This window comes from Notamacropus eugenii, chromosome 6 (genome assembly GCF_028372415.1).
Source record: "Notamacropus eugenii isolate mMacEug1 chromosome 6, mMacEug1.pri_v2, whole genome shotgun sequence".
Classification (NCBI taxonomy): Eukaryota; Metazoa; Chordata; class Mammalia; order Diprotodontia; family Macropodidae; genus Notamacropus; species Notamacropus eugenii.
In genome coordinates this window covers 135,705,446-135,730,701 of record NC_092877.1, presented here as the reverse complement: position 1 = coordinate 135,730,701, position 25,256 = coordinate 135,705,446, and the positions used below count along the sequence as shown (strand labels likewise).

At 38.8% G+C, this 25,256-nt stretch overlaps 1 protein-coding gene across 4 annotated transcripts in view; it reads left to right on the top strand.

Annotated features, from left to right (window-relative positions):
* Window positions 1-437: 437 nt before the first annotated feature.
* ELF2 (E74 like ETS transcription factor 2) overlaps window positions 438-25,256 on the top strand; it is an 82,814-nt gene continuing 57,995 nt past the window's right edge. For 2 of the 4 annotated variants that reach the window (XM_072621059.1, XM_072621057.1), the window contains exon 1: window positions 438-543. The gene's annotated coding sequence lies outside the window, so the exon portion shown is untranslated. Of the gene's footprint in view, window positions 544-754; window positions 839-25,256 lie in introns of those variants that run through there. The other 2 variants (XM_072621063.1, XM_072621058.1) reach the window with 2 other exon arrangements.

Below are 25,256 nucleotides of genomic sequence, written 5' to 3'. Positions count from 1 at the left end.
CAGCGGCCGACCCAGGTGCCGGACGGCCCGAGCGGCGGCTCGGGGCGGGGGGAGGCCGCCGCCGCCAGTCCGAGCCGAGCGCCTCCCGCTCCCCCTCCCGCCGGCATCTGCGTGTGGGGGGCGCGCGCGGAGCGGAGCGGGCGGACTCGTGTGTCCTGGTGGCGGCAGCAGGAGGCGGAGGGGGCGGAGCTGGGCGGGCCGAGGGAGGGGGCCGGGCGCGGAGAGCCGCGGCGGCGGGCTGGGGGACCATTCCTGCGTGCGCTGGGCTCCGTGTCGCCGCCGTCGCCGCCGCCGCCGTTTGGGGGGGCGGGGGAGCTGTTGTGGAGCGGGCGGGCGGGGGAGCGGTTGGGAGGGAGGGAGCGTGCGGGGAGGAGGCGCGGCGCTGTTTTGTCTCCTCCTCTCCCTGTGGAGCTGCTCCTGCCGCCGGGGAGGCCCGGCCGGCTCCCTTCGGACGCTTGGCCCTCGGCGACGGCGGCGGCTCCCCCTCGGCCCAGCGGGGAGGGACCGAGGCGCGGCGGCCCTCGGCGGGGACTCGACTCGCAGGTAAGAGGGAGGAGCTGGAGGGGGGGCGAGGAGAGAACGGGGGCTCACGCTCCACCCTCCCCCCGCCCCGCGCCCGCCGGTGGGGTCGGCTCCGAGGCGCTGACACCGGCCGGCCGGGGCCTGGGGCGGGCGGGGGTCGAGTCCCCCGGGCCGGGCCGCCCGGGCGGGAGGGGGATGGGCCGGGGGCGAGCTCGTCTCGAGGTGTTTATGTCCCGCTTCTGCCGCCGCCGCCGTGAGTCCTCGGTCCTGGGGCAGGGCGGGGGTCAGGCTGCGGAGGAAACAACTCGAGGAGAGTGTGAGTGTTGTGTGTACGAGGGGGAGTGCGGGGAGCGGGGGGAGGGCGACGGGCGGCTCCGCGCGCGGGGCGGGACAGCCGGCCGAGGCCCCGCGCCCCGGCCCCGGCCCAGGCCCCCGCGGGCCCCCCGGGCAGCCCGGCAGGTAGCGCGGGGGCCGCGCTCCTCCCGCCCGCCTTCGGAAAGGGCCCTTCCCGGGACCCCGGAGGCCGGTGACAGGGCGCTCCTCTCCTTCCTCGGACATCCAGGAATTGTCCTGAAAACTTCGGAGACGGAGGCAGGGCTGGGGGCGGTGTGGGGAGCCCTCCTGGAGCCCCGCTGCCCCAGGACCCTCCTGCCTTTCTGAGAAGCTCTTTTTAAAATATGGGTAGTAAAAGAGAACAGACCTCGGAGAGCGGGCTGGCGCTGCACGGCTCTGCCGAGTCCCCGGGCCGGCTTCAGCATCTTTGTGGCGCTTGTGCTGTGGCTGAGGACTGGGGCTAGGCAGGAACTTGTGGGAGCCTGGCTGCACGTTCTGCGGGGGGAGGAAGGCGAGCTCTCCGGAACTTTAGTCGGTGAAGTGAATGTTGTTCGCATCAGCTCGAGGTGTTAGATTGTAATCCGTGGATGGGCAGTCATCGGAGTTGTAATCAGATTGGCTTTTCTTCATATCTCCTGCTTCATGTCCACTGTCCCCAGAGTCACTGAGGAAGGGTTTCGGTAACAGGCAGGGACACGTTATGTTTCTTTCAGTTTCATTGGAAGCAGGTTAATTTAAAATAAAGAGTTTTGGAATGGAAACTGAGCTGGCACTGAAATGCAGCCAAATGCAAACGTTTTAAGGAAGTCAGAATAATTAATGACTGGTTGAGCTATCCACGAGGCCATAGAGTATAAAAATTACCAAAGTACTAAAAATTTCGAGTAGCGAAAATGGGCTAGCACTTTTTTGGGGCAGTAATTTATTATTTGCCATTTCTCTGAAATGAGTTTGCACGTCTTATATAGATACAATGTTTGGAAGCATTTTCTTCGAAAAGCCTCATAGGATATTATTCTTAATATAATAATAGGATATAATATTAACTCTTTTACAAATGGGGATACTGTCTGTGGTTCAGATTAAGCACCTTGTCTATTGTATAGCTGTTAAGCGTCAGAACTGCTAATCAAACCTAGGTTTTCTAACTCCTTGCTCAGTGAAGACAACGCTGTGAGAAAGATTGTTAAATGACCCCCAGACATTTCCATCTTGAGTATGCAGGATCTGTTCATCCTTTGGCCATCAGTTTACCTGCACACTGTATATGTGGACTTCCGCATCTTGACTTAGAACATCATTTTCACTTGCCACCTTCTGGGTTGATTCTATTCGCTAGAGAATCATCCCGTTCAGACCCCTGAGGTGGTTTGGAGATTCTGAGGTATTCTTATTGCTGTACTATGTTAGGCCCTTTGGGCTCCTCTGGGTGGTGGGGATAAAGGGGCAGTTTTCTAATGCTTTTAAAAGGGGTGTGGTAGCTAAAAAACTGAAAAACCTTTCTTTGCTGAAGAATCTTTGATTTGTCCCCAAAGATTTATGTGCGATGGGATCTGGAGGTTTCTGCCTGCTGCTAAGACCATGGGAGTTCTCTAGGTGGTTAATTGCCCCTGTAGGTTCAGGGAACTCCGGATTGAAGGGCAGAGCTAATGTTCCTGCACAGATTCCTTCTGAGAAAAACAATTCAAGTTCCTTCTGCTGTTTAACTGCTGCTTCTGTACAAGCACACGAGTACTTCATGTCCTTCCCCTGTTCTCTTGTTACTTTGCAATAGCCAAAGATTGGGAACTGGAAGGGACATTGGAGATCATTGAATCAAACTGTTTCATTTTGCAAATGAGGAAACTGAGGCCCAGAAAGATTAAGTGACTTGCTTTTGATCACACAGCTAAGTAACTGACCAGGTCCTCTGACTCCAGGGGCCTTTTTTTATGAGACCGACCACTTAATATTGCACCTAGAAAATAATATTAATTTGAGATATACGTACATGTATATAATAAGTTATATCATCTCAAATGTTTAAAATCGAAACAGGACTTTCATGCAATATTTGTCATTTTTAGGCTTCAAATAGCTATAATTACATAGAAAAATGAAAATGTAATTGAATATCTTTGTGTATTTGAAGTAAATTTTATATTAAAAAGATAAGTTTTAAGTTAACTGTTTTGAAATAAATGGATTTGAGTTTGTATGTTCAAAGTTTATTCAGTGTTTCACTTTCATTCTGTGCTACAGTTATGTATGTACGTTGTTCACAGCAGAATACTAAATTTTATAAGTTGAATACAAACTTAATTTTGTAGGAAAACTAGCAGACTTAACATTCATTTAATATTTAATGATACTCAGCAGCATTCTGTTTAATTGAGGTAGGAGGTAGTGAGTTTCCCATCACATGAGTAGAGGTTGTTAGATGACCACTTGTTGGAGGTGGGTGCTATAGAAGGTTCTTGTTCAAGTTTGGGTTGTATTAGATGTCAAAGTCTGAGATTCTGTTATAAATTCCACCCCTTAGGTCATTCAACCAAGTCCTTTGAAATGATTGCCCGGTTATACTCATATCATTCCTAGCTGCCATCCAGCATTTATACTAGGTTGTAAATGGGGAGAAAAATAGGAAAATACAGTAATAGTATGTCACTAATGCATTCATATGAGGTCAAAATCAGCATTAGAAGCTGTGCTAGATAAATAAGATGGTAATATATATACTTTTGTTAAGTTTTAAGGACAGACATTTCAGAGTTCTTTTTCCAAAATGTTAATTTCCAGCTCAGTGTGAACAACAGGAATAGCATTTTCTGGGGAGGAAAAATAACATCCATGTGTAGTATCCTATAAGTATGTTAAGGTCTATAAGGACTGAGATAACAACTCTTTTCTCCCCCTTCTGTTTCTTCCTTAAAATACTAGTCTCATAATTGTTAGCTGTCTAGTACGAGAGGGTCGGAGTAGTAGATAGAATAACATCTTCTCTCTCAAACATGCTTTTACCCAAAATATGTCAGTCAGCATTTGTTGTAAAATTTAAAATCTTTCAGCAGAGTGTAACTTTGGTTTTAAAAGTGTCCTATCCAGACAGATTTGAGGTGAGAGAATAAGAAAATGTTTTTCTTTTGCTGGTGTACTTTGGGGTAAAACATTCCATAAATATATTCCATATGTTTTAGTATGAAATAGCTGGTATTAACTTATATATTTTTTGGTGTAAGTTGAATCTTAGTTCACACAATAGGTTTCTGTAAAGGTCTGAACAAAATGAATTATATTTTAAAAGCACAGAAGAGTTGGCTAATTAAATAAAACAACTTTACAGTTGTCCCTAATTAACATATTTTAAATGACGATTATGTGCTATAGTGCATAAATTTACAATACAATAGCTTATAATTGTATAGCACTTTACGTTTATAAAATGCTTTTTGATAACTCACTGACGTCAGTAATACAGGCATATATATACATATATGTATATAAATATATATTGTCATTAACTAATTTACAGATGAGGAAACTGACAGATCCTAGCACTAGTAAGTCTCAGAGCTGGAGTGTGAACCTCAGTCTTAGGATTCCAAGTCCATTGCTTTTTTCCTCTGCTCCACAATTGTCTCATATTCCTTAAATGGAAGTTTATTGTGTATTTGAAGCATATTTTAAAAGAAATGAGATCTTTTGAGATTTTATAGGAAGCTGGATATCTAAGATTTTTCAGTAGTATCTTAAAATAGATAACTGATTCTGAGATATTTCAATACTAAGACCAATTTTTATATATCTGGAGTTTTCTGTTCTTTAGTTGTTGTTTAGTCATTTTAGTAGTATCTGATTCTTTATGACTCCATTTGAGATTTTTTTGGCAAAGATACTAGAGTGGTTTGCCATTTTTTTCTCTAGCTAATTTTACAGATGAGGAAACTGAGGCAAGCAGAGTGAAGTGACATGCCCAGGTTTACACAGCTGGTATGAAACCAGGTTTGAAATCATGAAAATGTCTTCCTGATTCCAAGCCCAGTGCTCTTATCTGCTGTACCACATAGCTACCTCTCTTTAGTCATTCATCCACATATTTCAACCAGTGCCAATGACTGTGTTTGAGGTATGGTATATTTTAACGTTGCAGAGAATTTCATTTTAGTTGGAGTTTAAAAAAATTAAACATACAGAGTAATAGTGATAGTTGTTCTTTTTAATATGCCCCAGGTATATGTTACAGATTTCTTAAGAGTGCTTGGGAAAAGTAGTGTTGACCATACTCTTCAGGTATACTTGTGGTAAGGTTTTATTGAGCAAATCTGTAAGGGCCTAATTTTACTGGTACACATATTTCACGTGTAGTAGAATATTTGGAAATCATTTGCTGTTCCAACCATTAAATATGTTAAAAAAAATAACTGGACGCTGAACATTTTTCAGTATATTTTTACCCACATTTACTGGTACTGCTTCTAACACCAGCTCTTTGATTCCATCTTTATGATTGGGGTCACACACCCAAAGTACATCCACAGACACAAATTTCTCTGTAAACAATTCTATTTTCTCATAAATTTCTAATGGTGTAAATTGTATTTTAAATTACACACTTGGGCACTTTTCCTTCGCAGTCTAAAGCATGCGTCTTTGTTTTTCCAAACATGAGAAAGCAGTGCCTCAAACGTTCTTTGCTATCTGTTTTTAGATAGCTCTAAAGTACTTCTGTCTTAAAGTCCCTAAACTACACTTCTTCTTTTTCCTTCTCCCTTCTTCCCTGCTCTGAAATAGAACAGGGAGTAAACTTGGGACAGGAGGTGACTGAACAGTAATGGAACCAGAACTTAAAAAAAGTAATTCTGGTTCATTGTATGATCTTTTTTTTAGTGCCTTCACATGATTTGTTTAAAATGGCTCAATTTGATTTCCTTTAGGCACGGGGCTAGTTGTGTTAATCTGCATTGTTACATTATAATTCTCACATTTTGAAAAATAAAAATTCTCATTTTAAGTCTCTAATAATCTACTTGGTAATTTATCTGGTGCATTCATTCATTCCTGGTCACTGAAAAGTAAGGAAATTTGGAAGGATGTGAAAAGTGATTACTGCGCTTAATCTCTTATGGGCCAAAGCCTTGGTCTTAAAATCTCACCTATAAATTGTGCTAAATGACAATTAAAAACCCTTAAGGAGTTAGCTACAGAGTTGATGTTGGAGCTCAAAAATTTTCAGACCTTTTTTTATGATGAATTTAGTCACTCAGATATATACCCAGTTTAAGAAATTTCATTTAATATCATAGCAATATGTACATAAATGGAAAAATCAGGATGGTTTTCTCGAAAAAGACAAATCTATGCTAGTGATCACAATGGGGCCTCTGGCATTAATTTTTAAGATATAATTAGTAATGGTACATAAATTTGGTTTTTGAAAAAGTATATTTTGCCTTTTATTGCTGCTTGTTCTGTGATACAATTAAAATAAATCTTGAGAGTAATCATCACCAATTTAAAAAAGGAATTAATTTTCCAATCTGTGCCTACTGCCTCAGTGATTCATTGTTGATGAATTTGAAAGTGGAATTCTTGTCTTTGCACAAGTATGAAAGTCTGCTATGTTCCAACTCACTACTCTAGTAAATATTTATTTATCCTTTTGGTTGTAAATAATCTAAATGTTAAATTAAGTATTTCATGTCTTCATGTAGTCAAGGTAGTCTTAAGAAATATTTGACTTTATTTGTGTAATACCTGGCACATATCCAAAATTTACCTCTCTATTATTAAGGAAGTACACATAAGTTTGTATATTATCGAATGCACTAGTATTTATGGAATATCTGTTGGATGCCTGCTGTGTTAGGATTTTGGACGAAGGAGTTAAACTGGAATTAAACTTCAGTTTTTTTCCCTGTTAGCAAGAAATACATAACATCTTTCACCAGGACTTTTTTAAGACTGATCAAAATTTAGAAGTTCTTTGTACACAAATTTTGACATTTTTCAAAGAGATTAAAAAAGTGACAAATCTTTTTTTATCTAATACCCATGTAGTCATTAAAGAGGCAGTGTGGTACAGTGGATGCTGTTAAAGAAGCCAAGAGACCTGGGTTTGGATGTCTAGTCACTTAATCTCTCTGCCTGAATTTTCCCCTGTATAAATGGGGTAATGATACTTGTGCAGTCTACTTCCCAGTGGTTGTTATGGGGAAGATATTGTCAAGCTAAAAGGATTAGAGATGCGAGTTATTTTCAATGATTGTAGGAATTTAGGAAACTTAAGTTGAACATCCCTATTGTAATTAGAATGTACATTTTTTCCTTCCTCTTCTACCGTCCTTCTTTGCTTTTCATTAAAAAAAAAGTTCTAAATGTAACAAAGCAGAACAGAAAAAGAAGATTGCACATGCAGTTTTGAATGTGCATCACATGCAGCTTGCTTCTCCCTCCAACTATATAAAATCAACATGTTATCTTCAAAGCAGTCTTGCTTGTCTGCATATCCTACTGACCTTTCTTACGATCTCTTCTGTACATTTGAAAAAAATACTTTAATGAACTTTTTTGGTAGTCTTATTGTCTGTCCTTCTCTTCCCATTCCAGGCTTTCACAGTTTAAAGAAAGAAAAATTAAGCCCTTGTATCACATTTGGATAGTTAAGCAAAACAGATCTCCACATTGGCCATATCTGAAAATGTCTTATTCTGCACCTTGAGTTCATCACTTCACATTCAAAAGATGGGTAGCACATTTTGTTAGTGGTCTTGAAATTGTGGTTGGTCATTGCATTGAGAGTTTTTAAGTCTTGTAAAGTTTTTCCATCTTTACAGTAGTGTTGTCACTGCATAAATTGCTTCAGTTCATATGACTCCAGCTTTGTATGAAATCACCCTGCCAGCCCTTTTGTTATTTCTTAGGGTGCAGTGATATCTCATTACACTCGTATACTATAATTTGTTCATCCAGTCCTCATTTACGTCCTTGATCCCATCCCCTTCTGTTTCTTCCAGGTGCTTGCACCTTTGATCACCCTTTTCTCTTAGTACCAGCCTCTTTCTTCCTGGCTACAAACCTGTGGTAGTTCTCCCCATCCTTAAGGAATATTTGTTTGATCCTATCATGTGCTCAAGTTGTTATCCTATTTTCACAGCCAAGCTGTCTATACTCTTGCTTTCCCTTTCTTATTTCCCACTCACTTCTCAACCCTTTCTGGTCTGACATCCATCCCCTATCACTCTATTAAAACTTCTTTTCCAGACAAGATCTTTAGTGATCCCTTTAGTGCCAAGTCCAGCGGCCCCTTCTCAGTTCTCCTTCTTGACCACTCTGTAGTATTTGACATTGTTGACTACCTGTTAACCTCTATATGCTCTTCTTTTGCTTTTGTCTAAAGCGGGGGTGAGTTTCTCTTCTGTCATAGCTGTCCTCAATTTCTTTTGTACTTTAATTACCTGTGGCCTACTTCATATGCATCTGTTTGTCTGTGTCTTCACTTGGTCTCATTTCACCAGCTTCCACTGAATCAAATCATCATTTTTATGCACAGAACTCATGAGTGTATATCCAACATTAATTTCTTCTTAGTTCCAACTGCTGTCTGGACATGTGCACAAACTCAGCATGTTCTAAGTGAAACTCACTGTGTTTGCCCCACGCCTACCTTTTCTGCTACTTTCCCCGTTACATTAGAATCATGCTAAATTTTTCCTTCTTCCTCACTGTTCCAGCCACTTGCCCAGCTTATTGATCTCATTTCTTCAGCATCTGATTTTGCATCCCTTTGCTTCTCTTTACTCACACTTGTAACTAACTGGCTTAGTACAGGCCCTTCTCCTGGTTCCTCTCTTGCTTTAGACTATTATAACAACTTCTTATGGCCTCTTTCCCAGATTTACTCTCTTTATTCTGCTGTCTGTGTTGCCCCAGGAGCCTTAGGACTTGGGTTCAAATGCTTCCACTGATCCTTACCTGTATGACCTTGAGCAAGTAAGACACTTATTTTCCATAGTCCTGAGATTCTTCATTTTTAAAATGAAGGAGTTGGACTATATGATAGCATTTTGAAGGTCCCTTCTAGCTGTGGAGATATGAACCTATGATCTTCCACAGAGCTGCTAGTGATATCCTTAAAGCCAGATGTGACCATATCATTCCTGCTTAGGAAGCTTTAGTGGCTCCTCATTGTCTTTAGGATAAAATACATGTATCTTTGATTAGCATTTAAAACTTTTCAAAATCTGACTCTACCCTGTCTTTCCAGAATGATTACACTTTATTCACCCTCATGCACTATGGCTATGACCAGTTTGTCCTATTTTCTGTTTCCCATAAATGACATTCTATCCCCTGCTTCTGTTTCTTTATCATGGTTTACCTTTGTGGTTGGAATGCTCCCAGTACTCAATTCTTCTCTCTTGGAACCCCAAACCCTCATCAAACCTCTGATCCTATGTTATTTCTGAAAAGATACATTTTATTATTCTCCTAGTTAGTGCCCCCCTTGAAACTCCCATAAATTTCTTTTGTATATTTTGATTTTATTGGTTAACATTGTATCCCCTTAGTAGAATGTAAGTTCTTTTGATAACAGAAACTAAAATTGTTGTCTTTGTATCACTAATACTTAGATCAGTGACTGGCACATAGTTGGCACTTAATAAATGCTTATTGATAATAAGTGGATTCTAATAAAAGCATTTAGGTGAAGATCTTTTGATTGTTAACTAATGCTAACTATAAACTTACCAACATTAAGCATAACAGCTGCTGCCTGTCAGACCATGCAGTGCCTGTGAAACTAGAGTGTTGAGGATGGGGATATTGCATAGGAAAGGACATTTCTGAGGACAGTGACTTGCAGGGGAGGGAGCTCCTTAACAAAGTTTTCATTAAGAACCTGAAATGTAAACTTGTACCACTTGCTTATTTGGTTTTCCCTTTATTTTCCCTATGTTTTTCTGAATTCCAAATGAGAGTGTTCAGGATTCAGAAATGTTTAAAAAAATTAGAGTTCTTGTAAATATAATAAATACATGGTGTGTGTTGATGAAAAGACCATGACTTCACAAAAATGATTTATCTATGTTTTGGTTTTCAAATTCAGTAAAATTGTCTAGTTATTGATTGGTCAGAGATGATTTTTTTGGTCAGTTTTAAATATGTTGAATGGAAAAGAGTGACTATTGGGTTGTGTTAATAGGTATATAATTAAGTATGAGGTAAGTAGATCTAGTCTGTAATGGATTTAAATCCTCTTTTGTGTCCCAAGGATTCTGATCCTATTTTTGTATCAACATTAAATAAGTAAAAAAAAATTCACTTGATTTGAACTGTTATACAGACATTACCTTAATAGATTTTCCTTCCCTTTTTTTCTTGCTGATTCACATCTTCCTGTTCCCTCTTTATTTGAATTTAGTGCTTAATAAAGATATATTAAAGTCCATCTTGGGAAAGGAGAAATAATAATTATGGTATTTATCTTTAAGATTTGCAAAAGTGTTTCACAAATTGTTTAAACTGTATCTCATTTTATCACAACAATCCTGGGAGGTAGGTTCTATTATTGAAATAATCCTTGTGACAATCAGTGACTATGACTGGGAACTTTTTCCCCATCGAAAGACTAATTATTTCTTTTTAGAAAAGACTTACTTTAACCAACAAAACCACACAAGCACACACAGTTATTTGTACTGAAGATGAATCTTATGTACATGACATGTCCACAATGTATCCAAGCTGCTCCGTTAGTAACACAGGATCACAGAGCTGGAAGGGATCTTTAAGGGCTCTCTAGACTAGCCACTTCATCACAGAAGCTGAGACGCAGAGAGGTGCTAGTCATCTTCAGTATATGTGTTTAGATCCACTCAGTGTGCCCCTTTCCCTGTACCCTGCTGTCTGATATTGTTACGTTTTCATTTAGTGAGAGCTAGTATTTATGTAGTGGTTTAAGAAACCTTGAAAAACCTGCAAGAGCTTTACATTTGTCTCATTTGATCTTTATAGCAGCTATCCCAGAGAGGTGTTATTATGATCCCTATTTTATGCCAGCTTGTTCAGGGTTAGTGTCTGAGGCAGGATTGGAACTCAGGTCTTCCTTACTTCAGGCCCAGCTCTCTACCCCCGCTAACGCTTATCCTTTGGTTTAGACTTTGACAGTCTGGTTTCACATAACTGTGTCTTTTGAAAATGTTTATATAAATTCCTCATAGTTTTCATTTTTAGTACCATTATAGATGTGATTTGGTGTAGTGGAGAGTTGGTTTCAAAGTCAGTGAGGAAGATCTGGGTTCAAGTCCCACCTCTGAACGTCTCAGGGCTTAGGCACCTTGCTAAGACTTGGAGGGAAGGTGCAAATCTGCATGGGTAGAGAGTTCCCTGTACCAGTGAAACCACAGGTGTAGTCTTTATTTCCCTCATACCATTATAATACCACACATTGTGTGTGTTTGTCCTTCATTGCTGATGAAGACCATGCCATCAGAGAAATAATGACATGACTTACACTTGACTTTGTTTTGAGTGAGGGAGGGCTGTGTAGGTCACCAGCCTCACTTTTCCTCCAGAGCCATCTGAATCCAGTGACCAGATATTCATCAGCATGACTGGAGATGACCCAGGATGAGGCAATTGGGGTTAAGTGACTTGCCCAAGGTCACACGGCTAATGAGTGTCAAGTGTCTGAGGTGAGACTTGAACTCAGGTCCTCCTGACTCCTGTACTGGTGCTCTATCCAGTGTACCACCTAGCTGTCCTAATATCACACATTAGCCATTCACTAACTAATGAATTTTTAAATTGTTTTTTTACTTTGCAATTTTTTGACTCTAGTTCCCTTTTTTATATACATTTTTTTTAAACAACGTATTAAATTGAATAAAATAGTAGCAAAAATGTCATATTTGGCAGTTCCCTTCTGAACTTCCATCTGTTGCCCTGTGGAATTTTAGAAATCTTTTATTGATTCCCCTTTCTTTCTTTTTCTGTGTATTGCTACCCACCAACTCCTCCCTTGAAACAAATATGAGTATATTTAAGCAAAAATCCACACACTCTGCTTGAAAATGTAAGTCTCATTCTACATGAGGCTATCCTTAATACTTTATCATCATTCCTCTGAGTTTACAGTATTGATCAGAGTTGTAATTGTTTTCTCTTACATTATTGTGGTCTTTGTATGTAGATTGTTTGCCTAATTTTGTGCACTCTTCTTCACTTCTCTATCAATTTTTTTATATACAAGTCTTCTTGGCTTTCTCTGAGAATGTCATTCTACCTATTTCTTACAACACTATAATATTCTGTTGAATTTTTTAGCCATTCCCTATTTGATGGATACCTGCTTTGGTTCTAGTTTGTTACAATAAAAAAGTGCTGTTATAAATATTTTTGTACATAGAGATCCTTTTCTTCTGTTTTGTTCTCTTTGATGTATTCACCTAATAGTGATATTATGCTGGGTCAAAGGATATACAAAGTTTTCACAAAGTTTATCAATTTTGGGGGAGTCACAAGTTGCTTTCTAGAATAGCTGGACAATTTCACAGCTCCACCAGCAATACATTGGTGTACCTGTTCTTTGACAGCCCTTCCAATGATTGTTATTTTTCCTTTTTTGTCATCTCTGCCAATTTGATGTATCCCCCTCCCCCTCTTTTTTGGAGGTGGGAAGCAAATGAGAGAAGAGTAGAGTAGAAGGATAAAAAGGATCAGTGGTTGTTAACTGTTTTGTATATCTAGGATTTTTATAACGTCAAGTATGTGCTTTGGGTAATAGCAAGAAGCCATGACTAACTCCTGTGAACTGTTTGCTCATTTCCTTTGTGATAAGTCACGTTTTCTTGCCTCCTGTTTGTGTTCCCATGCTGTTCTTGGTAGCTTCCTCTTGGCACATTCCTAGAATTAATTCAGGAGGCATCTCAGTTTAAAATAAGTTGTTTTCTACTTCTAATTTGTAATTGTAAAGGTGAAATAAAATTGTTAAGGATTTACCTGAGCATGTTGATATATTCTTATTCTGATTGTTGTTCTAACTAGTTGTGAATTCTTTGTAGAAATTAAGAATAAGTATTCATTATTCCATTTAGACTGGCAAGGTCCTTCCCTCCCCTCCCCTCCCCTTCCCCAAAACCTTAAACTTACTGCATTTTGAAGCCCATAGATTGGGCTAGGCCAACACTAGGCCCCTGTCCAAGCTCCACTTAAGGACTGTTTTCTGTACCCTCCTGGCTTAAGAGTGATTATCAATAGTAACTGTTGCTATTTCCCTTCCAGCTTGATTTAGTTATTTTTCTTTGCCTCATTAAAGGGGCCATCTCCTGACTACTTCTTAAACAGGCCTATTCACTGAATGGGCATTACCTCATCCTAAGTTAGTACCTGAATAGGCCTTGGCCTCCAGGGGCCAAGGTCTCCCAGTGCATCCTGGGTCATCTCCAGTCATCCTGATGAATATCAGGTCACTGGATTCAGATGGCTCTGGAGGAGAAGTGAGGCTGATGACCTGTATAGCCCTCTCTCTCTCTCACAACAAAGCCTGGTGCAAGTCATGTCATTTTTTCTCTGATGGCATGGTCTTCTTAGGAAATGGAGGGCTACAACAATAGACCAAGTATAACCTAGGGCTATCGATTGATAGGCAGTGCTTAGTTTTTGTTCATTAATTTCCTAGTTGATTGTTTTTAGTCCTTTTTATTTTTTGTGTTCATTAAATGCAAGTTGTTTTTCACTTAATTCTCATTCCCATGAATTTATTTACTGGGGCCCAACCTTTCAGTTCTCCAAGAAGGAAAAACTCAGGCTTTTACTCAAGCTACTAGAATAAACTGTATTTCCAACATAGATTATTTAGGTACCCTTTTTTTTTTTAGAAGTTGTAATTTATTTTTTTTGTTTTCAGTTTTCTACAATCACTTCCATGTATCTTAGATTTTTTCCCCTCCCTCCTGTCTTTCGCTCCTCTCTCCCCACTCCCTCCCCAAGACTGCGTACAATCTTATATAGGTTCTACACATACTTTCCTATTAAATACATTTTGACTGTAATTACATTGCATAGAAGAATTAACATGAATGGGATAAACCATAAAACAAAACATAATACAAAAGAAAATGATCTGTTTCTGTCTGCGATCCAGTTCCATAGTTCTTTTCTCTGAGTGTGGAAGGCATTTTGCCTCAAGAATCCATTGGGAATTTTTTAGGTCCCTGCATTGCTGTGAAAGACTAAACCTGCCACAGAAATTCCTCATACACTGTGGTTGTTGCTGTGTATAAAATTCTTCTGGTTCTGCTCTTTTCACTTAGCATCAGATCATATAAGTCCTTCCGTACTTCTCTGAAGTCTTCCTGCTCATCATTTCTTATAGCACAATAGTATTCCATTACATTCATATACGACAACTTGTTCAGCCATTCCCCAATTGATGGGCATCCCCTTATTTCCAATTTTTGACCACCACAAAGAGAGCTGCTATAAATATTTTTGTTCATGTGGGACCCTTTCCCATTTTTATGATCTCTTTGGGATACGGTCCTAGAAGTGATATTGCTGGGTCAAAGGGTATGCACATTTTTGTAGCCCTTTGGGTATAGTTCCAAATTGCTCTCCAGAATGATTGGATCAACTCATAGCTCCACCAACAATGAATTAGTGTTCCGACTCTCCCACATCTTGTCCAGCATTGATCATCTTCCTGTTTTGTCATGTTAGCCAATCTGATAGGTGTGATGTGGTACCCCAGAGTTGTTTTGATTTGCATCTCTCTAATCAGTAGTGATTTAGAGCATTTTTTCATATGACTGTAGATAACTTTAAATATCTTTTGACCATTTATCAATTGGGGAATGACTTGTATTCTTGTACATTTAACTCAGTTCTCTATGTATTTTAGAAATGAGGCTTTTATCACAGATAGTAGTTGCAAAAATTCTTTCCCAGTTTTTGGCTTCCCTCCTAATTTTGGTTGAATTGGGTTTGCTTGTGCAAAAACTTTTCCAATTTAATGTAATCAAAATGATCCATTTTGCACTTCATAATATTCTCTCTCGTGTTGGGTCAAAAATTTCTCCATTCTCTGTAAATCAGACAAATATACTAATCCTTGCTCCCCTAATTTGTTTATAGTATCAGTCTTTATACCTAGAACATGTATCTGTTTGGACTTTATTCTTGTGTATACTGTTAGGTGTTGGTCTATGCCCAGCTTCCACCAGCAATTTTTGTCAAACGGTGAGTTCTTATCCCAGAAGCTGGGGTCCTTGGGTTTCTCAAACAGTAAATTGCTATACTGATTGACTACTGTGTCTTGAGTACCTAACCTATTCCACTGGCCTACCCCTGTGTTTCTTAGGTAGTACCAAGTGGTTTTGATGGTTACTGCCTTATAGTACAATTTGAGATCTGGTAGGGCTAGGCCACCTTCCCTAGCATTTCTTTTCATTAGTTCCTTTAGGTGCCCTTTTGAAGGCACTGGATTAGTTTCTCTTAAAAGATCCCTAAATCCGAAGAAGGCAGAATAGTTGGAACTAACAATTTGTAAAGTCAATAAAGAGATTTTTTAAAAAGGAATTTAAACCTCAGAATATTATTTATTGGATTTATATAGCACCTTTCCTGAAAAGGGGTCAATATTTGATACATTTATTTTTCTTTAAAATTTTTTTAAAAAAATTATGAAGTTTAAACACTAAAAAACACCAAATGAAGTGTATGTGTGTGTGTGTGTGAATGTGAATATTGTGCATGAAACTGAAAACTCTCCTATATGCAGCTTTACTTTTTTTTTTAAACATATAACAAAGTCAGCATGTAACTTTAAACACTGCTCTGTTAGTTTTGGATTCTTTCTGGTCTTCTGTTCTTTGAATTAAAAATGTTTCAGTGAGCCTTTTTTTTCTCCTGCTTTATTTCTGGGCAGCCCCTCTCCCTTTTTTGAGGAGGAAAAAACCCCTTATAACAAATATGTGCATGTTAAGCAAAAGAAGTTCTCATGTTGAGGCCATTTTTTTTTTTTAATATAACTGTAGCTCAGGCATTATGTTTTAAAATATCAAAAGTGTAGATGCTAGTAGGTAGTATTTGGGAATTGAGACAATAGATAAAAAAGACCCCGATATGGATAAGAGGACAACTAGAGAAAGGACTGTGGCAAATTCAGAGTTGTTCGGTTTTTTCAGTTGTGTTTGACTTTTTATGACCCATTTGGGGTTTTATTGGCAAAGATACTGGACTGGTTTGCCATTTCCTTCTCTAGCTCATTTTACAGACAAGGAAACTGAGGCAAATAGGGTTACGTGACTTGGCCTGGGTCACACAGGTAGTAAGTGTGTCTGAGGCCAGATTTGAACTCAGGACTTCCTGACTCTAGACTTTGTGCTCTATCCATTGTGTCACTTAGCTGCCCCAAAATTCAAAGTTTTATACAGTTAACTAATTGTGTTGTTAAAATTGCCAGTGCTGACATTTTACAGCAAATTTTTTGCCAGTGAAATCACAGATCTAGACCCCCTCCCTCTGCCCCCTTAAATTCTACACGCAATATTTACTTGGGCTAGAGACTTCTTTAAGCCAACTAAGCCCTAGTTCTTTACTGTATTTTTTCCTGGCCCTTCCCACCTCCTCTGTTCCCCTTCCTCTCCATTGTGTTTTTACTGCTTATCAAAGCAGTGTTCTGAAGTTCTGGGTTGTGGTGTGTACTAGGTATGATTCCAACACCCCTGGCCTCCAGTCTGCTTTTTATTTTTGCATTGTTCAGTGGTAGGATTCTTCTTAATACCACACACAAACTATCAGGCTTCCTGCTCTCCTCCTGTGTGAAGAAGAGAGAACCTCAGGATAAAAACAGATGGGGAGAATGTATATCCTGCTGCAAAGGGATTGTTCCTTTATTTCTTCAAATAAGAAAAGCTAAGTTGAGAATCATAAATCCTGACTTTAAGTAATATCAGATTAGGATGTTGTTCTTTTCCCAGCTATTTGATGTGCCTTTTCCTGGTTTCTTCTCTTTGGATAACTTCTATCCTTTTCAAGCTTGATTCTTGTTAACATATCTGTTTCCTTCTTCATCTCTTGGATTTCCACTGAAATATGAATGCAGTATGAAGTTGAATCCATACATTAAAGCTGGGTTGGACAGAAAAGAGGACATTAAAGCCTGAGTTCACTTTACACATTATATAAATTCCTGAAAACTTATGTGAAAATCAAGTATGTGTATATGGTCATTGTTCCATTTTTATTTGAGAGATGTAAGGAAATATTTTGTCCTCAACATGTAACAAAATTTATATATTGAAATCCTAACATTAAGGAATATTCTATCATAGTATACAATCTTTAATTCTAACATGCTGTTCCTACAAAATGGTGAGAGTCAGCCCCTGTAACCTAGGAAGCTAGTGCATAGAGTGGCAGCAATAGGAAAGGAGGGGAGAGCTTTATGGAGATATTTTAAAGGAAGAATAGTCTTGAGTTCAGACTTACTGTTCTGAATTGGTTTCAGGGGCTGAGATTGTGGCTTTTTTTTGTTTGTATTTTCAGTCTTCCCTTTTTTGATGACTTTCTCCTTACTGTCTATAGACACAGCAAAATCTCTCTAATCCTTAAAAAAACTTAACTAGACTCTACCATCCCTTTAAGTCATTCTCTGTTTCTCCTCCATTTTGCAGATTTATTCCCAGAGACAGCTGTCCTGATCACCGCCTTTGCTTTTTTCTGTTGGCTCTCTTTACCTCTGCTATGAGTGAATAATGTGGTTTCCAACCTCAACCCTCCACTGAAACTGCTGTCTCCCAAGTTATCTATAATCTCATAATTTCTAAATCCAGTGTCCTTTTCACAGTCCTTATGATTCTTGACCTCGCTATAGCATTTGACACTGATACTTCTGGTTTTTCTTCTACCTTTTTGGCTACTCCTTCACATTTTCCTTTACTGGGTCATCATCCATACCCCACCTGTAGATGCATCTCAAGAATTTGTCTTGGGTCCTCTTTATTTTTCTAGTCAAACTCTCTAGATGATCTCATTCTGTTATCATCTTTATGCAAATGATTTCCAAATATTTGTAGTTAGCCCTTGATTCTCTTCTGAGATCTTGTCCCTCATCTCCAATGTCTATTTAACATCTTAATCTGGATGCCCTATATAGACATCTCAAAGTTAACATATCTTAAACAGAATTCAGCCATTCCTTCCCACTTCATCCTCTCCCCCAACCTATTCCCTCTTCCTAAATTTTCTATTTATATTGAGAGCACCACCTTAAAAAAAATTCTTTCCAGGCCTGACCATGTCTCCTGCTCAAAAAAGCTCCATTGGCTCTCTGAGCACCCAAGGCCCTTTCCAGTTTGACTCCAGCCTACCATTCCAGGTTATTTCATATTCCCTTTCCAAACCCTATATTCTAATCAAACTGTTCTATTTGTTTTCCATGCTGGGCATTTCATTTCTTGTTTCCCTGCCTTTGTAGAGATTGTTCACCAAGCCTAGAATGCATTTCCGTCTCTTAGAATTCCTGGCCTTCTTCCAAGCTCAGTTTAAGTACCCTCTCCTACATGAGGCATATTTTGATATCTTCCCCTTTCCCAGGTATTAGGTTTTCTCCTTCCCCATTACCTTGACTTTTGAATATATTTTATACTTATGTGGGGGTGGGGCAGTATTTCTATACCTCTCTCAATTTTTGTAATTCTGGAAGGCTTAGACATATTGAATCAATCAAAAGTGTAATTGTGTGAGTAAATTCAAAGTTAAGTAAACACTTAATTGATTCTACTGATCAAAAGCATAGTAGTGAAGACAAAGGAAATCTATTGAGATACGTTGGTTACAGGAGTCAAATATATCTCTAGACTTACAATATCATAGTTAAGCAAATAAGCATAGAATCAAGCATTCTAGCTAGAACATTTCTTAGAGCATTAGACAGACCTACATTCTAATGGTGATTGGGGAATTACTACCCTCCAACTGACCCATTAACCTTAGGAATTTAAGATTTATTCTTATGGGGGCAATAGCAGTGGTGGAGAGCAGAGTCTGTATTAAGAGCTGAGGGAGATGCCTGAGACATACTGGAAACAATTTAGGAAAGGCACCAACCCTTAGAACTCATCTGAGAGCTACATCTGAGGGTAACTTCATGAATATTCCATGAAGAGAAAAAAGGACTTGAGTAACTAGGGGCTGTGAGGAACCCTTTGGCTAGATGTGCTCTAAACTGGAGCCAGCTTGCCCTATAGACTGTGTATATAATTGTGGGAGAGTGTTTCAGACTTTTGGGGAGGATTTTTTTTGTATCAACTGCCCCTGCAGAACCTGCTTAGTTAAGTACCCCTTTCTAAAAGATGATTGTCCAGGCTGTCAGTAGGAAGCATACCATTTGGGGATTTCTGAGTGACAGTACTAGAAAGTCCTCAACCCCTCAGAGCTACCTATGTAACCAAGGGAGACACTACTCATTTGCCCTCTGGTGACATAGTAAGTACCTGTGAAGCCCAGAAGAGGAGGAGTGCATTTATATGATGAGTACATGATGCTTCCCCTAATGGAAAGTAATTCCTATTCCACGTAAGTGCCCTTTAAGTATTTGAAAATAGTTATCTTGTTTTATTTATGAACAAAACAGTAAGTTTAAAAGCCTAACTCTTTTAAAAGCCAAACTATCTTTTTGAAAACACTTCACTTTAGACAAAACTACTTTTGGAACCCTTGCAGTAAAATTAAAAATTAAAAGAAAAGCTTAGTATTAATGATACATATCACATGACTTTAAAAATTTTTTAAAAATCAGTTTTATTCTGAATTTAACACTGTTCTGTGCTTAACGTGGATATCATTGTTTATTGTAAGTTTTATTTATAATTGGAAGGAATTTTAGGTGCTTTTAGCTCAACTTTATGAAGCTTCATGGCAATTTTTATTTCCTCTTCGACTTGTATAAGTCTTTGTGATGGAGGACTATTTTAGTTTATTACATTTTTACCTGTATAATTAGAAAGTTTGGCTTTAAAATTTATTATGTTGTTCATAAAACATGATAACTATTTTCAAATATTTGAGAGGCCCTTATATGGAGTAGGGATTAGATTTATTCATCGTGACTTCGAGGCAAGAACTAGGGTTAGTGGTTTCAGGAGGCAGGTTAAGTTCAACCTAAGGAAGAAATTTGCAGTAGTATTGTTTGAAATGGAATGAATTATCTTTTGAGGTAGTGAGTTCCTTGTCATTCGTAATATTTAGGTGGAATCTAGATGGCCACTTGTTAGGGATGTTGTGTAGAGAATTTTTGCATAGCACAAGGGGCTGTAGTTGATAATTACTGAAATTCCATGTAATGCATATTCTATAAATTTGATTAGATAAGAGAGTGTAAGAGGAGAATTAATGAAGTCTGTGAGGTTTTGAGTAGAGAGGTATGAAATTTGGAGAATTTTTTTCAAATTTTAAGGTGATGGCAAGAATCCTTAACTGTAATTGTTTTATAGATGGGGAGACAAGATGAGGAGAGAGTCAGAGTTTGTAGATAAAGATTTGAGACTGGAATCTGCTTAGAAATGATAGTTGAAGTTGGAGGAGTATAAGAGACTTCAGGGAAAAGAGAGAACAACAGAGAGTTGAGAACCAAGTCTTAGGTAATGCTCATATTTAGGAGAGAAAGGAGTCAGCAAAGGCTTTGAAGGAATGGTCAGAAAGGTAGGAGGAAAACAGGCTTTGATTGATATTAAGAGAAAAGGAAGTGGAAGCAGAGGGTACAGGCTACTCCAAGGGGGAAGAAGTTCAGCTATGTTTCATTCTACTAATGTAATAATTTTCCTCAGCATTTGGTCATGCTCCTCTGCTGAAAAATCTTCAGTAGCTCATTATTACCTAAAATTTAAGGACATGCACAATCTAGAGGCACCCTTCCTTTCTTGGATATATTTTGTATTCTGTACGCTGTGTTTATTAGTAATAGTAATTCCCATCTATGTAAGATTATAGGTGCATAGATTTGAAGCTGGAATGGACAGTAGATACTCTTTAGTCTTGTCCTTTTCTTAGTCCCAGAGAAGTTAAACAACTCACAACTCACCCAGGCTCACGTAGAAATTGAATGCCACATGTAGGATTTTACCTCAGGTCTTCCTGATTAAAAGTCAGAACTGTATCTATTACACCATGATGTCTCTCATATTGTACTTTTAAGGTTTACAAAACTTTCCTGAACAATGGTAAGGAGGTGAGTAGATCTAGCATTATTATCCCACATTTGAACAAAGAGGATACAGAAACAGCAAGTTTAATAGACTTATGTTCATAGTTACATAGTAAGTATTGCATCAGGAATTAAGCCCAGATCTTCTGACTTCCACATATAGAGCTCTTTCTACTATGCTGAATTACCTGGTATTTTTCAGCCTTCACCCCTTTCCTCTCACTTTTAGCCATGCCTATAGAGTCTTCCCTCTCACTTTTTGCCTGTTGAATTCTTTTCACTAATTAAAACATAATTCAAATGCTGAGTTTTATAGGAAGGCTTTCTTGATCTGATGTTTTTCTTTTTTCCACAGAATTTGAATATCATTTTTGTTTTCCAGCTTTATAAAAACTTTATAAATGCATTATATAATGTATTTTTGCCTAATGTTCATCCATTTGGTGTAGCAGCAAGGACCCAGACATACACAGGGGGAGGGTCTGTTGTACAGGTTCTTAGATCTGCTTTTCTAAAAGGAAAGCAACTTTTAAGGGGTCAGTAATCTACTTTAATCAAGTACATATTTCATTCACTTAGTTCAGGGGAAGAAGTCAGCACCCTGAACTTCAGAGAAAATGCAAATAGAAATTACAAGCAGAAGTTACAAACAGAAAGACCAACAGACAGGGCTTCCAGCTGTCTGACCATAGACAGTACATATATCATTGCCGGAGAGAGAAGCACCAGTATCTGGATTTTAAAGCCAGAGGGCTCCTTAAAACAGCTGCCCAGAGTCTCATCTGGAACAGAAACCTTTTTCCAAAAAAATAAGCCCCAAAGCAAAACCTCACCTCAGAGTATATATACACTTTTCAGAGCTTGAGGGCATGACCCTTGTTACCCTGTGCCTCATTAGAAATGACCAAAAAGTATCTGAGGCCTATTAATGGGCAGGGAAGATCTTTAACTCTTCTCTCCCCCCCCCCCCATCTCCCACCATTTAACCTTATATTAACATTACATTTGACCATAAACTTTTTGAGAGCTCTTAGCTTCGTGTTTCTTCCAATACCTAGTACTGTCCTCTGTACCTGATAGAGGTTTAATCCATGCTCGTAGAAGGTAAGGTAAGAAGCATAAATAAATTAGAGAAAACGCTAGAACAGTAGCTTCAGACCCGGAGATTTTGCAAGGGAGGAAACATCTATATTTGTTCAAACGTGTATTTGAAAGTGTAGGGAAGAAAAAGAATAAACATTTATTAGGCATGTGCTGTGTACTAGGCACTGCTAAGTGCTCTACAATTAGCTCATTGCATCCTTACAACCTCAGGAGATACGTGCTATTATCATCCCCATTTTGCAGCTGAGGAAACTGAGGCAGACAGGAGTTAAGTGACTTGTAGAAAGAAGTATTTGAGGCTGTATATGACCTCAGATCTTGATTCCAGGCCCAACACTTCATCTACTGTGCCACCTAGTTGCCTCTAAGAGCACTTGGAAGTGAATAAATGACCAGATCCAAAGTGTAGTGATTAATAAATCATTGTCAGCTTGGAAGTATGGGAAGATCTTAATGGCAATCTTTAGGGGTCTTTCCTTTGATCTATTCCATTCTAAATTTTATCAGTGACTTGAATGAAGCCAAAAGATGTCATACCTTCACTGCCCCCGATGACTCTCAGAGCTGCATCTTGGGCATAACCTCTCGTATTCATTCTTAGACTGCTCTAGAATTGGGGAGACATGATTTAGGGTCCTGGGTTTGATATTTGATGAATTTAGGACCTTACACAAATCACTCAATGCTCTCTAAGCCTCATTTTCTACAATTTTGGAATAAGGATAAAGAATACACAATTTATCTCAGAGTTGTGAGGAAAATTCTTTGTTAACTTGTGAGTGTTGTACAAAAGTGAAGCAGCTTTGTGTAGTAGATCAAAAACTGACCTGGAGTCAGGAAGACCTGGGTTCTAGTCCTGCTCACTGATAAATACTGGCTTTATGTCTTTGGCAGTTTACAACCTCTCAGTGCTCCAGTGAGCTCTCTAAGACAGGTGTTGAGAAAGTGCCACCCTGTTTTTAAATAGCTGAATTTTGCCCATGAAATCACAGGTCTCGTTTGCGTTGACATCCTCTCCCAGGCTCAAAGGCAGACAGATTCCTCTACGTTTTCTAGAAATCCATGGAGATGGGTATTATTCCTCAGTTCTCTAAAGCTTCAAAACTGCTTTCTTAAATTTCGTCTTCATTTGACATCATCTCAGAGTTCTAAAGCAAACCTTAGTATTTCTGTTGAAGATACTGACTGCCTCATGAAGGATTCATGATTTCATTTGTGTGGTTTATTCCACTGACACATCACAACTTTTAGACTGTTTTATAAACTGCCCTTACTTGAGAAAAAAGTCCTATAGTACTGTACCTTCTGCTTATGAGCCTCTCCCACTTTTGCTGTTTGGTCCTTGTACAGCAGGAGCACACAAAGCCCTGTGTGAGTGTGAATGTGAAGGTGTTCCAGAACTCAAGGGGTGGAGGAGGCCTTTAGGAGTGGTTTGTGGAAGTATTTCATATTTCATTAGCGCCCTAGTCCCTTAATAACATATATTTTTAGTTTTGAACCATTTACATTCCAAGAAATACCTCTTATAAATCATATTCCTGAAAAAAGCTAGAGTCCCCTGATACCATGGTTGCGTTCGTGCTACTTTCTACTTCTGTTCTGTTCCGTTTGTTAATGGAGAGGATGAGTGCTTTTACTTTAGGGATTTAGGCACGGTGTTCTGCATCCTATTTTTGTAACTGAGTGTTTGTCTTCATTTCCACTGCTGTCATTGTGTATATTGTTCTGATTGGTTCTGCTTTCTTCATTCTTTAGTCTTAAGTGATTCTTTCTAAGTTTCTCTGAGCTCTTCATAGTCATTTGTGATTTCTTCATTGTGAGTACTCCCTCTACTGGCATACCTCACCACTCATTCCTGCTTTTTCATCTTAAGCACTTTTTTAACCCATGACTTTCCAGAAGTGTTTCACAGTAAATTCACTCAGAGTGCTAAATCCATATGTAGGCAACATGGAAGGAATCAGTAGAAAGGGAGAGAGTGAAAAGAGTTAGGGTGGGACGGATGTTATGTGCTGGGGAATAGGGAAATGGAGGAGATCAAAGAGAATAGATGACTGAACAAGGGGGTTGGTCTTGGCAAGCAGAGGGATCATCTTTCCATCAGAGACTGGTGTAAAAGAGGAGAGAATGGGTGATGATGTACCCTTTGTTATAATAGTGAACGCCAGTCTGATAGACTTCCAGTTTTTATTAAAATTTTTCCCTAGCATTGAACATATGACTTCTTTTTCCATTTTTCATTGATCAAGCAGAGAGACTGGAAGGAAGCATTAAATGAACTTAGGCAGTAGAATGAAAGTATCCTTTTAGATTTCTCTTTTTTTCTTTCTCGAAAATGATAGGATTCTGTGTTGCTTCACCTCGAGGCTGTACAGTGTGGCTTTTTATATCATGTTTTAAAAAGTTTGCTACAGATTATAATTTTTAGTGTACCAACTCTTTTTTCCCTAGGAAATGTAGCTCTGAAGTGAGACTATGTATGTGGGAAACTAAATTTCTTTTAAAATTTTATCTTTATTTATGCCATTTGTTTTTGCATCACATTTTTTGTTAAATAATTTTTATTGATTTGTCTTTCCAGCCTCAAGTTTCTCTCATATGCCTCTCCAAAGACACTTTTTATTTTCTTTTATTTAATTGTTCCATCCAATTCTCCTAAGGAAAAAAATAAAGCCCTCAATAGATAGAAAACATAATCTTATAAGACATATTCTAGCATTGGCCACACCCAGAGAGGTATGTCTCTTACTACATTATTAAGTTCATGATTTTTCTGAATTCTTCTTTACTCTGAATATTATTACTTAATCATTCTTTTGGATTTATGGTTTATTATTTTTGTTAATCAAAGATCCGTCTTTGAGAGCTATTTTTTTGTTATGTTAACATTGTATACATCGATTTCCTAGTTCTGTTTATTTTACTCTGCATCAGTTCTTAGAGGTCTTCCCAGTTTCTTATGAAACTGTCCCATTTCTTATGGGACAGTAGTATTCCATCACATTCATACTATGTATACACTACATATTACACAATTTGTTTATCCATTTTCCAATAAGAGGACACCCCTTAGTTTCCAATTTTTGGCTACCATAAAAAGAAGTACAATAAA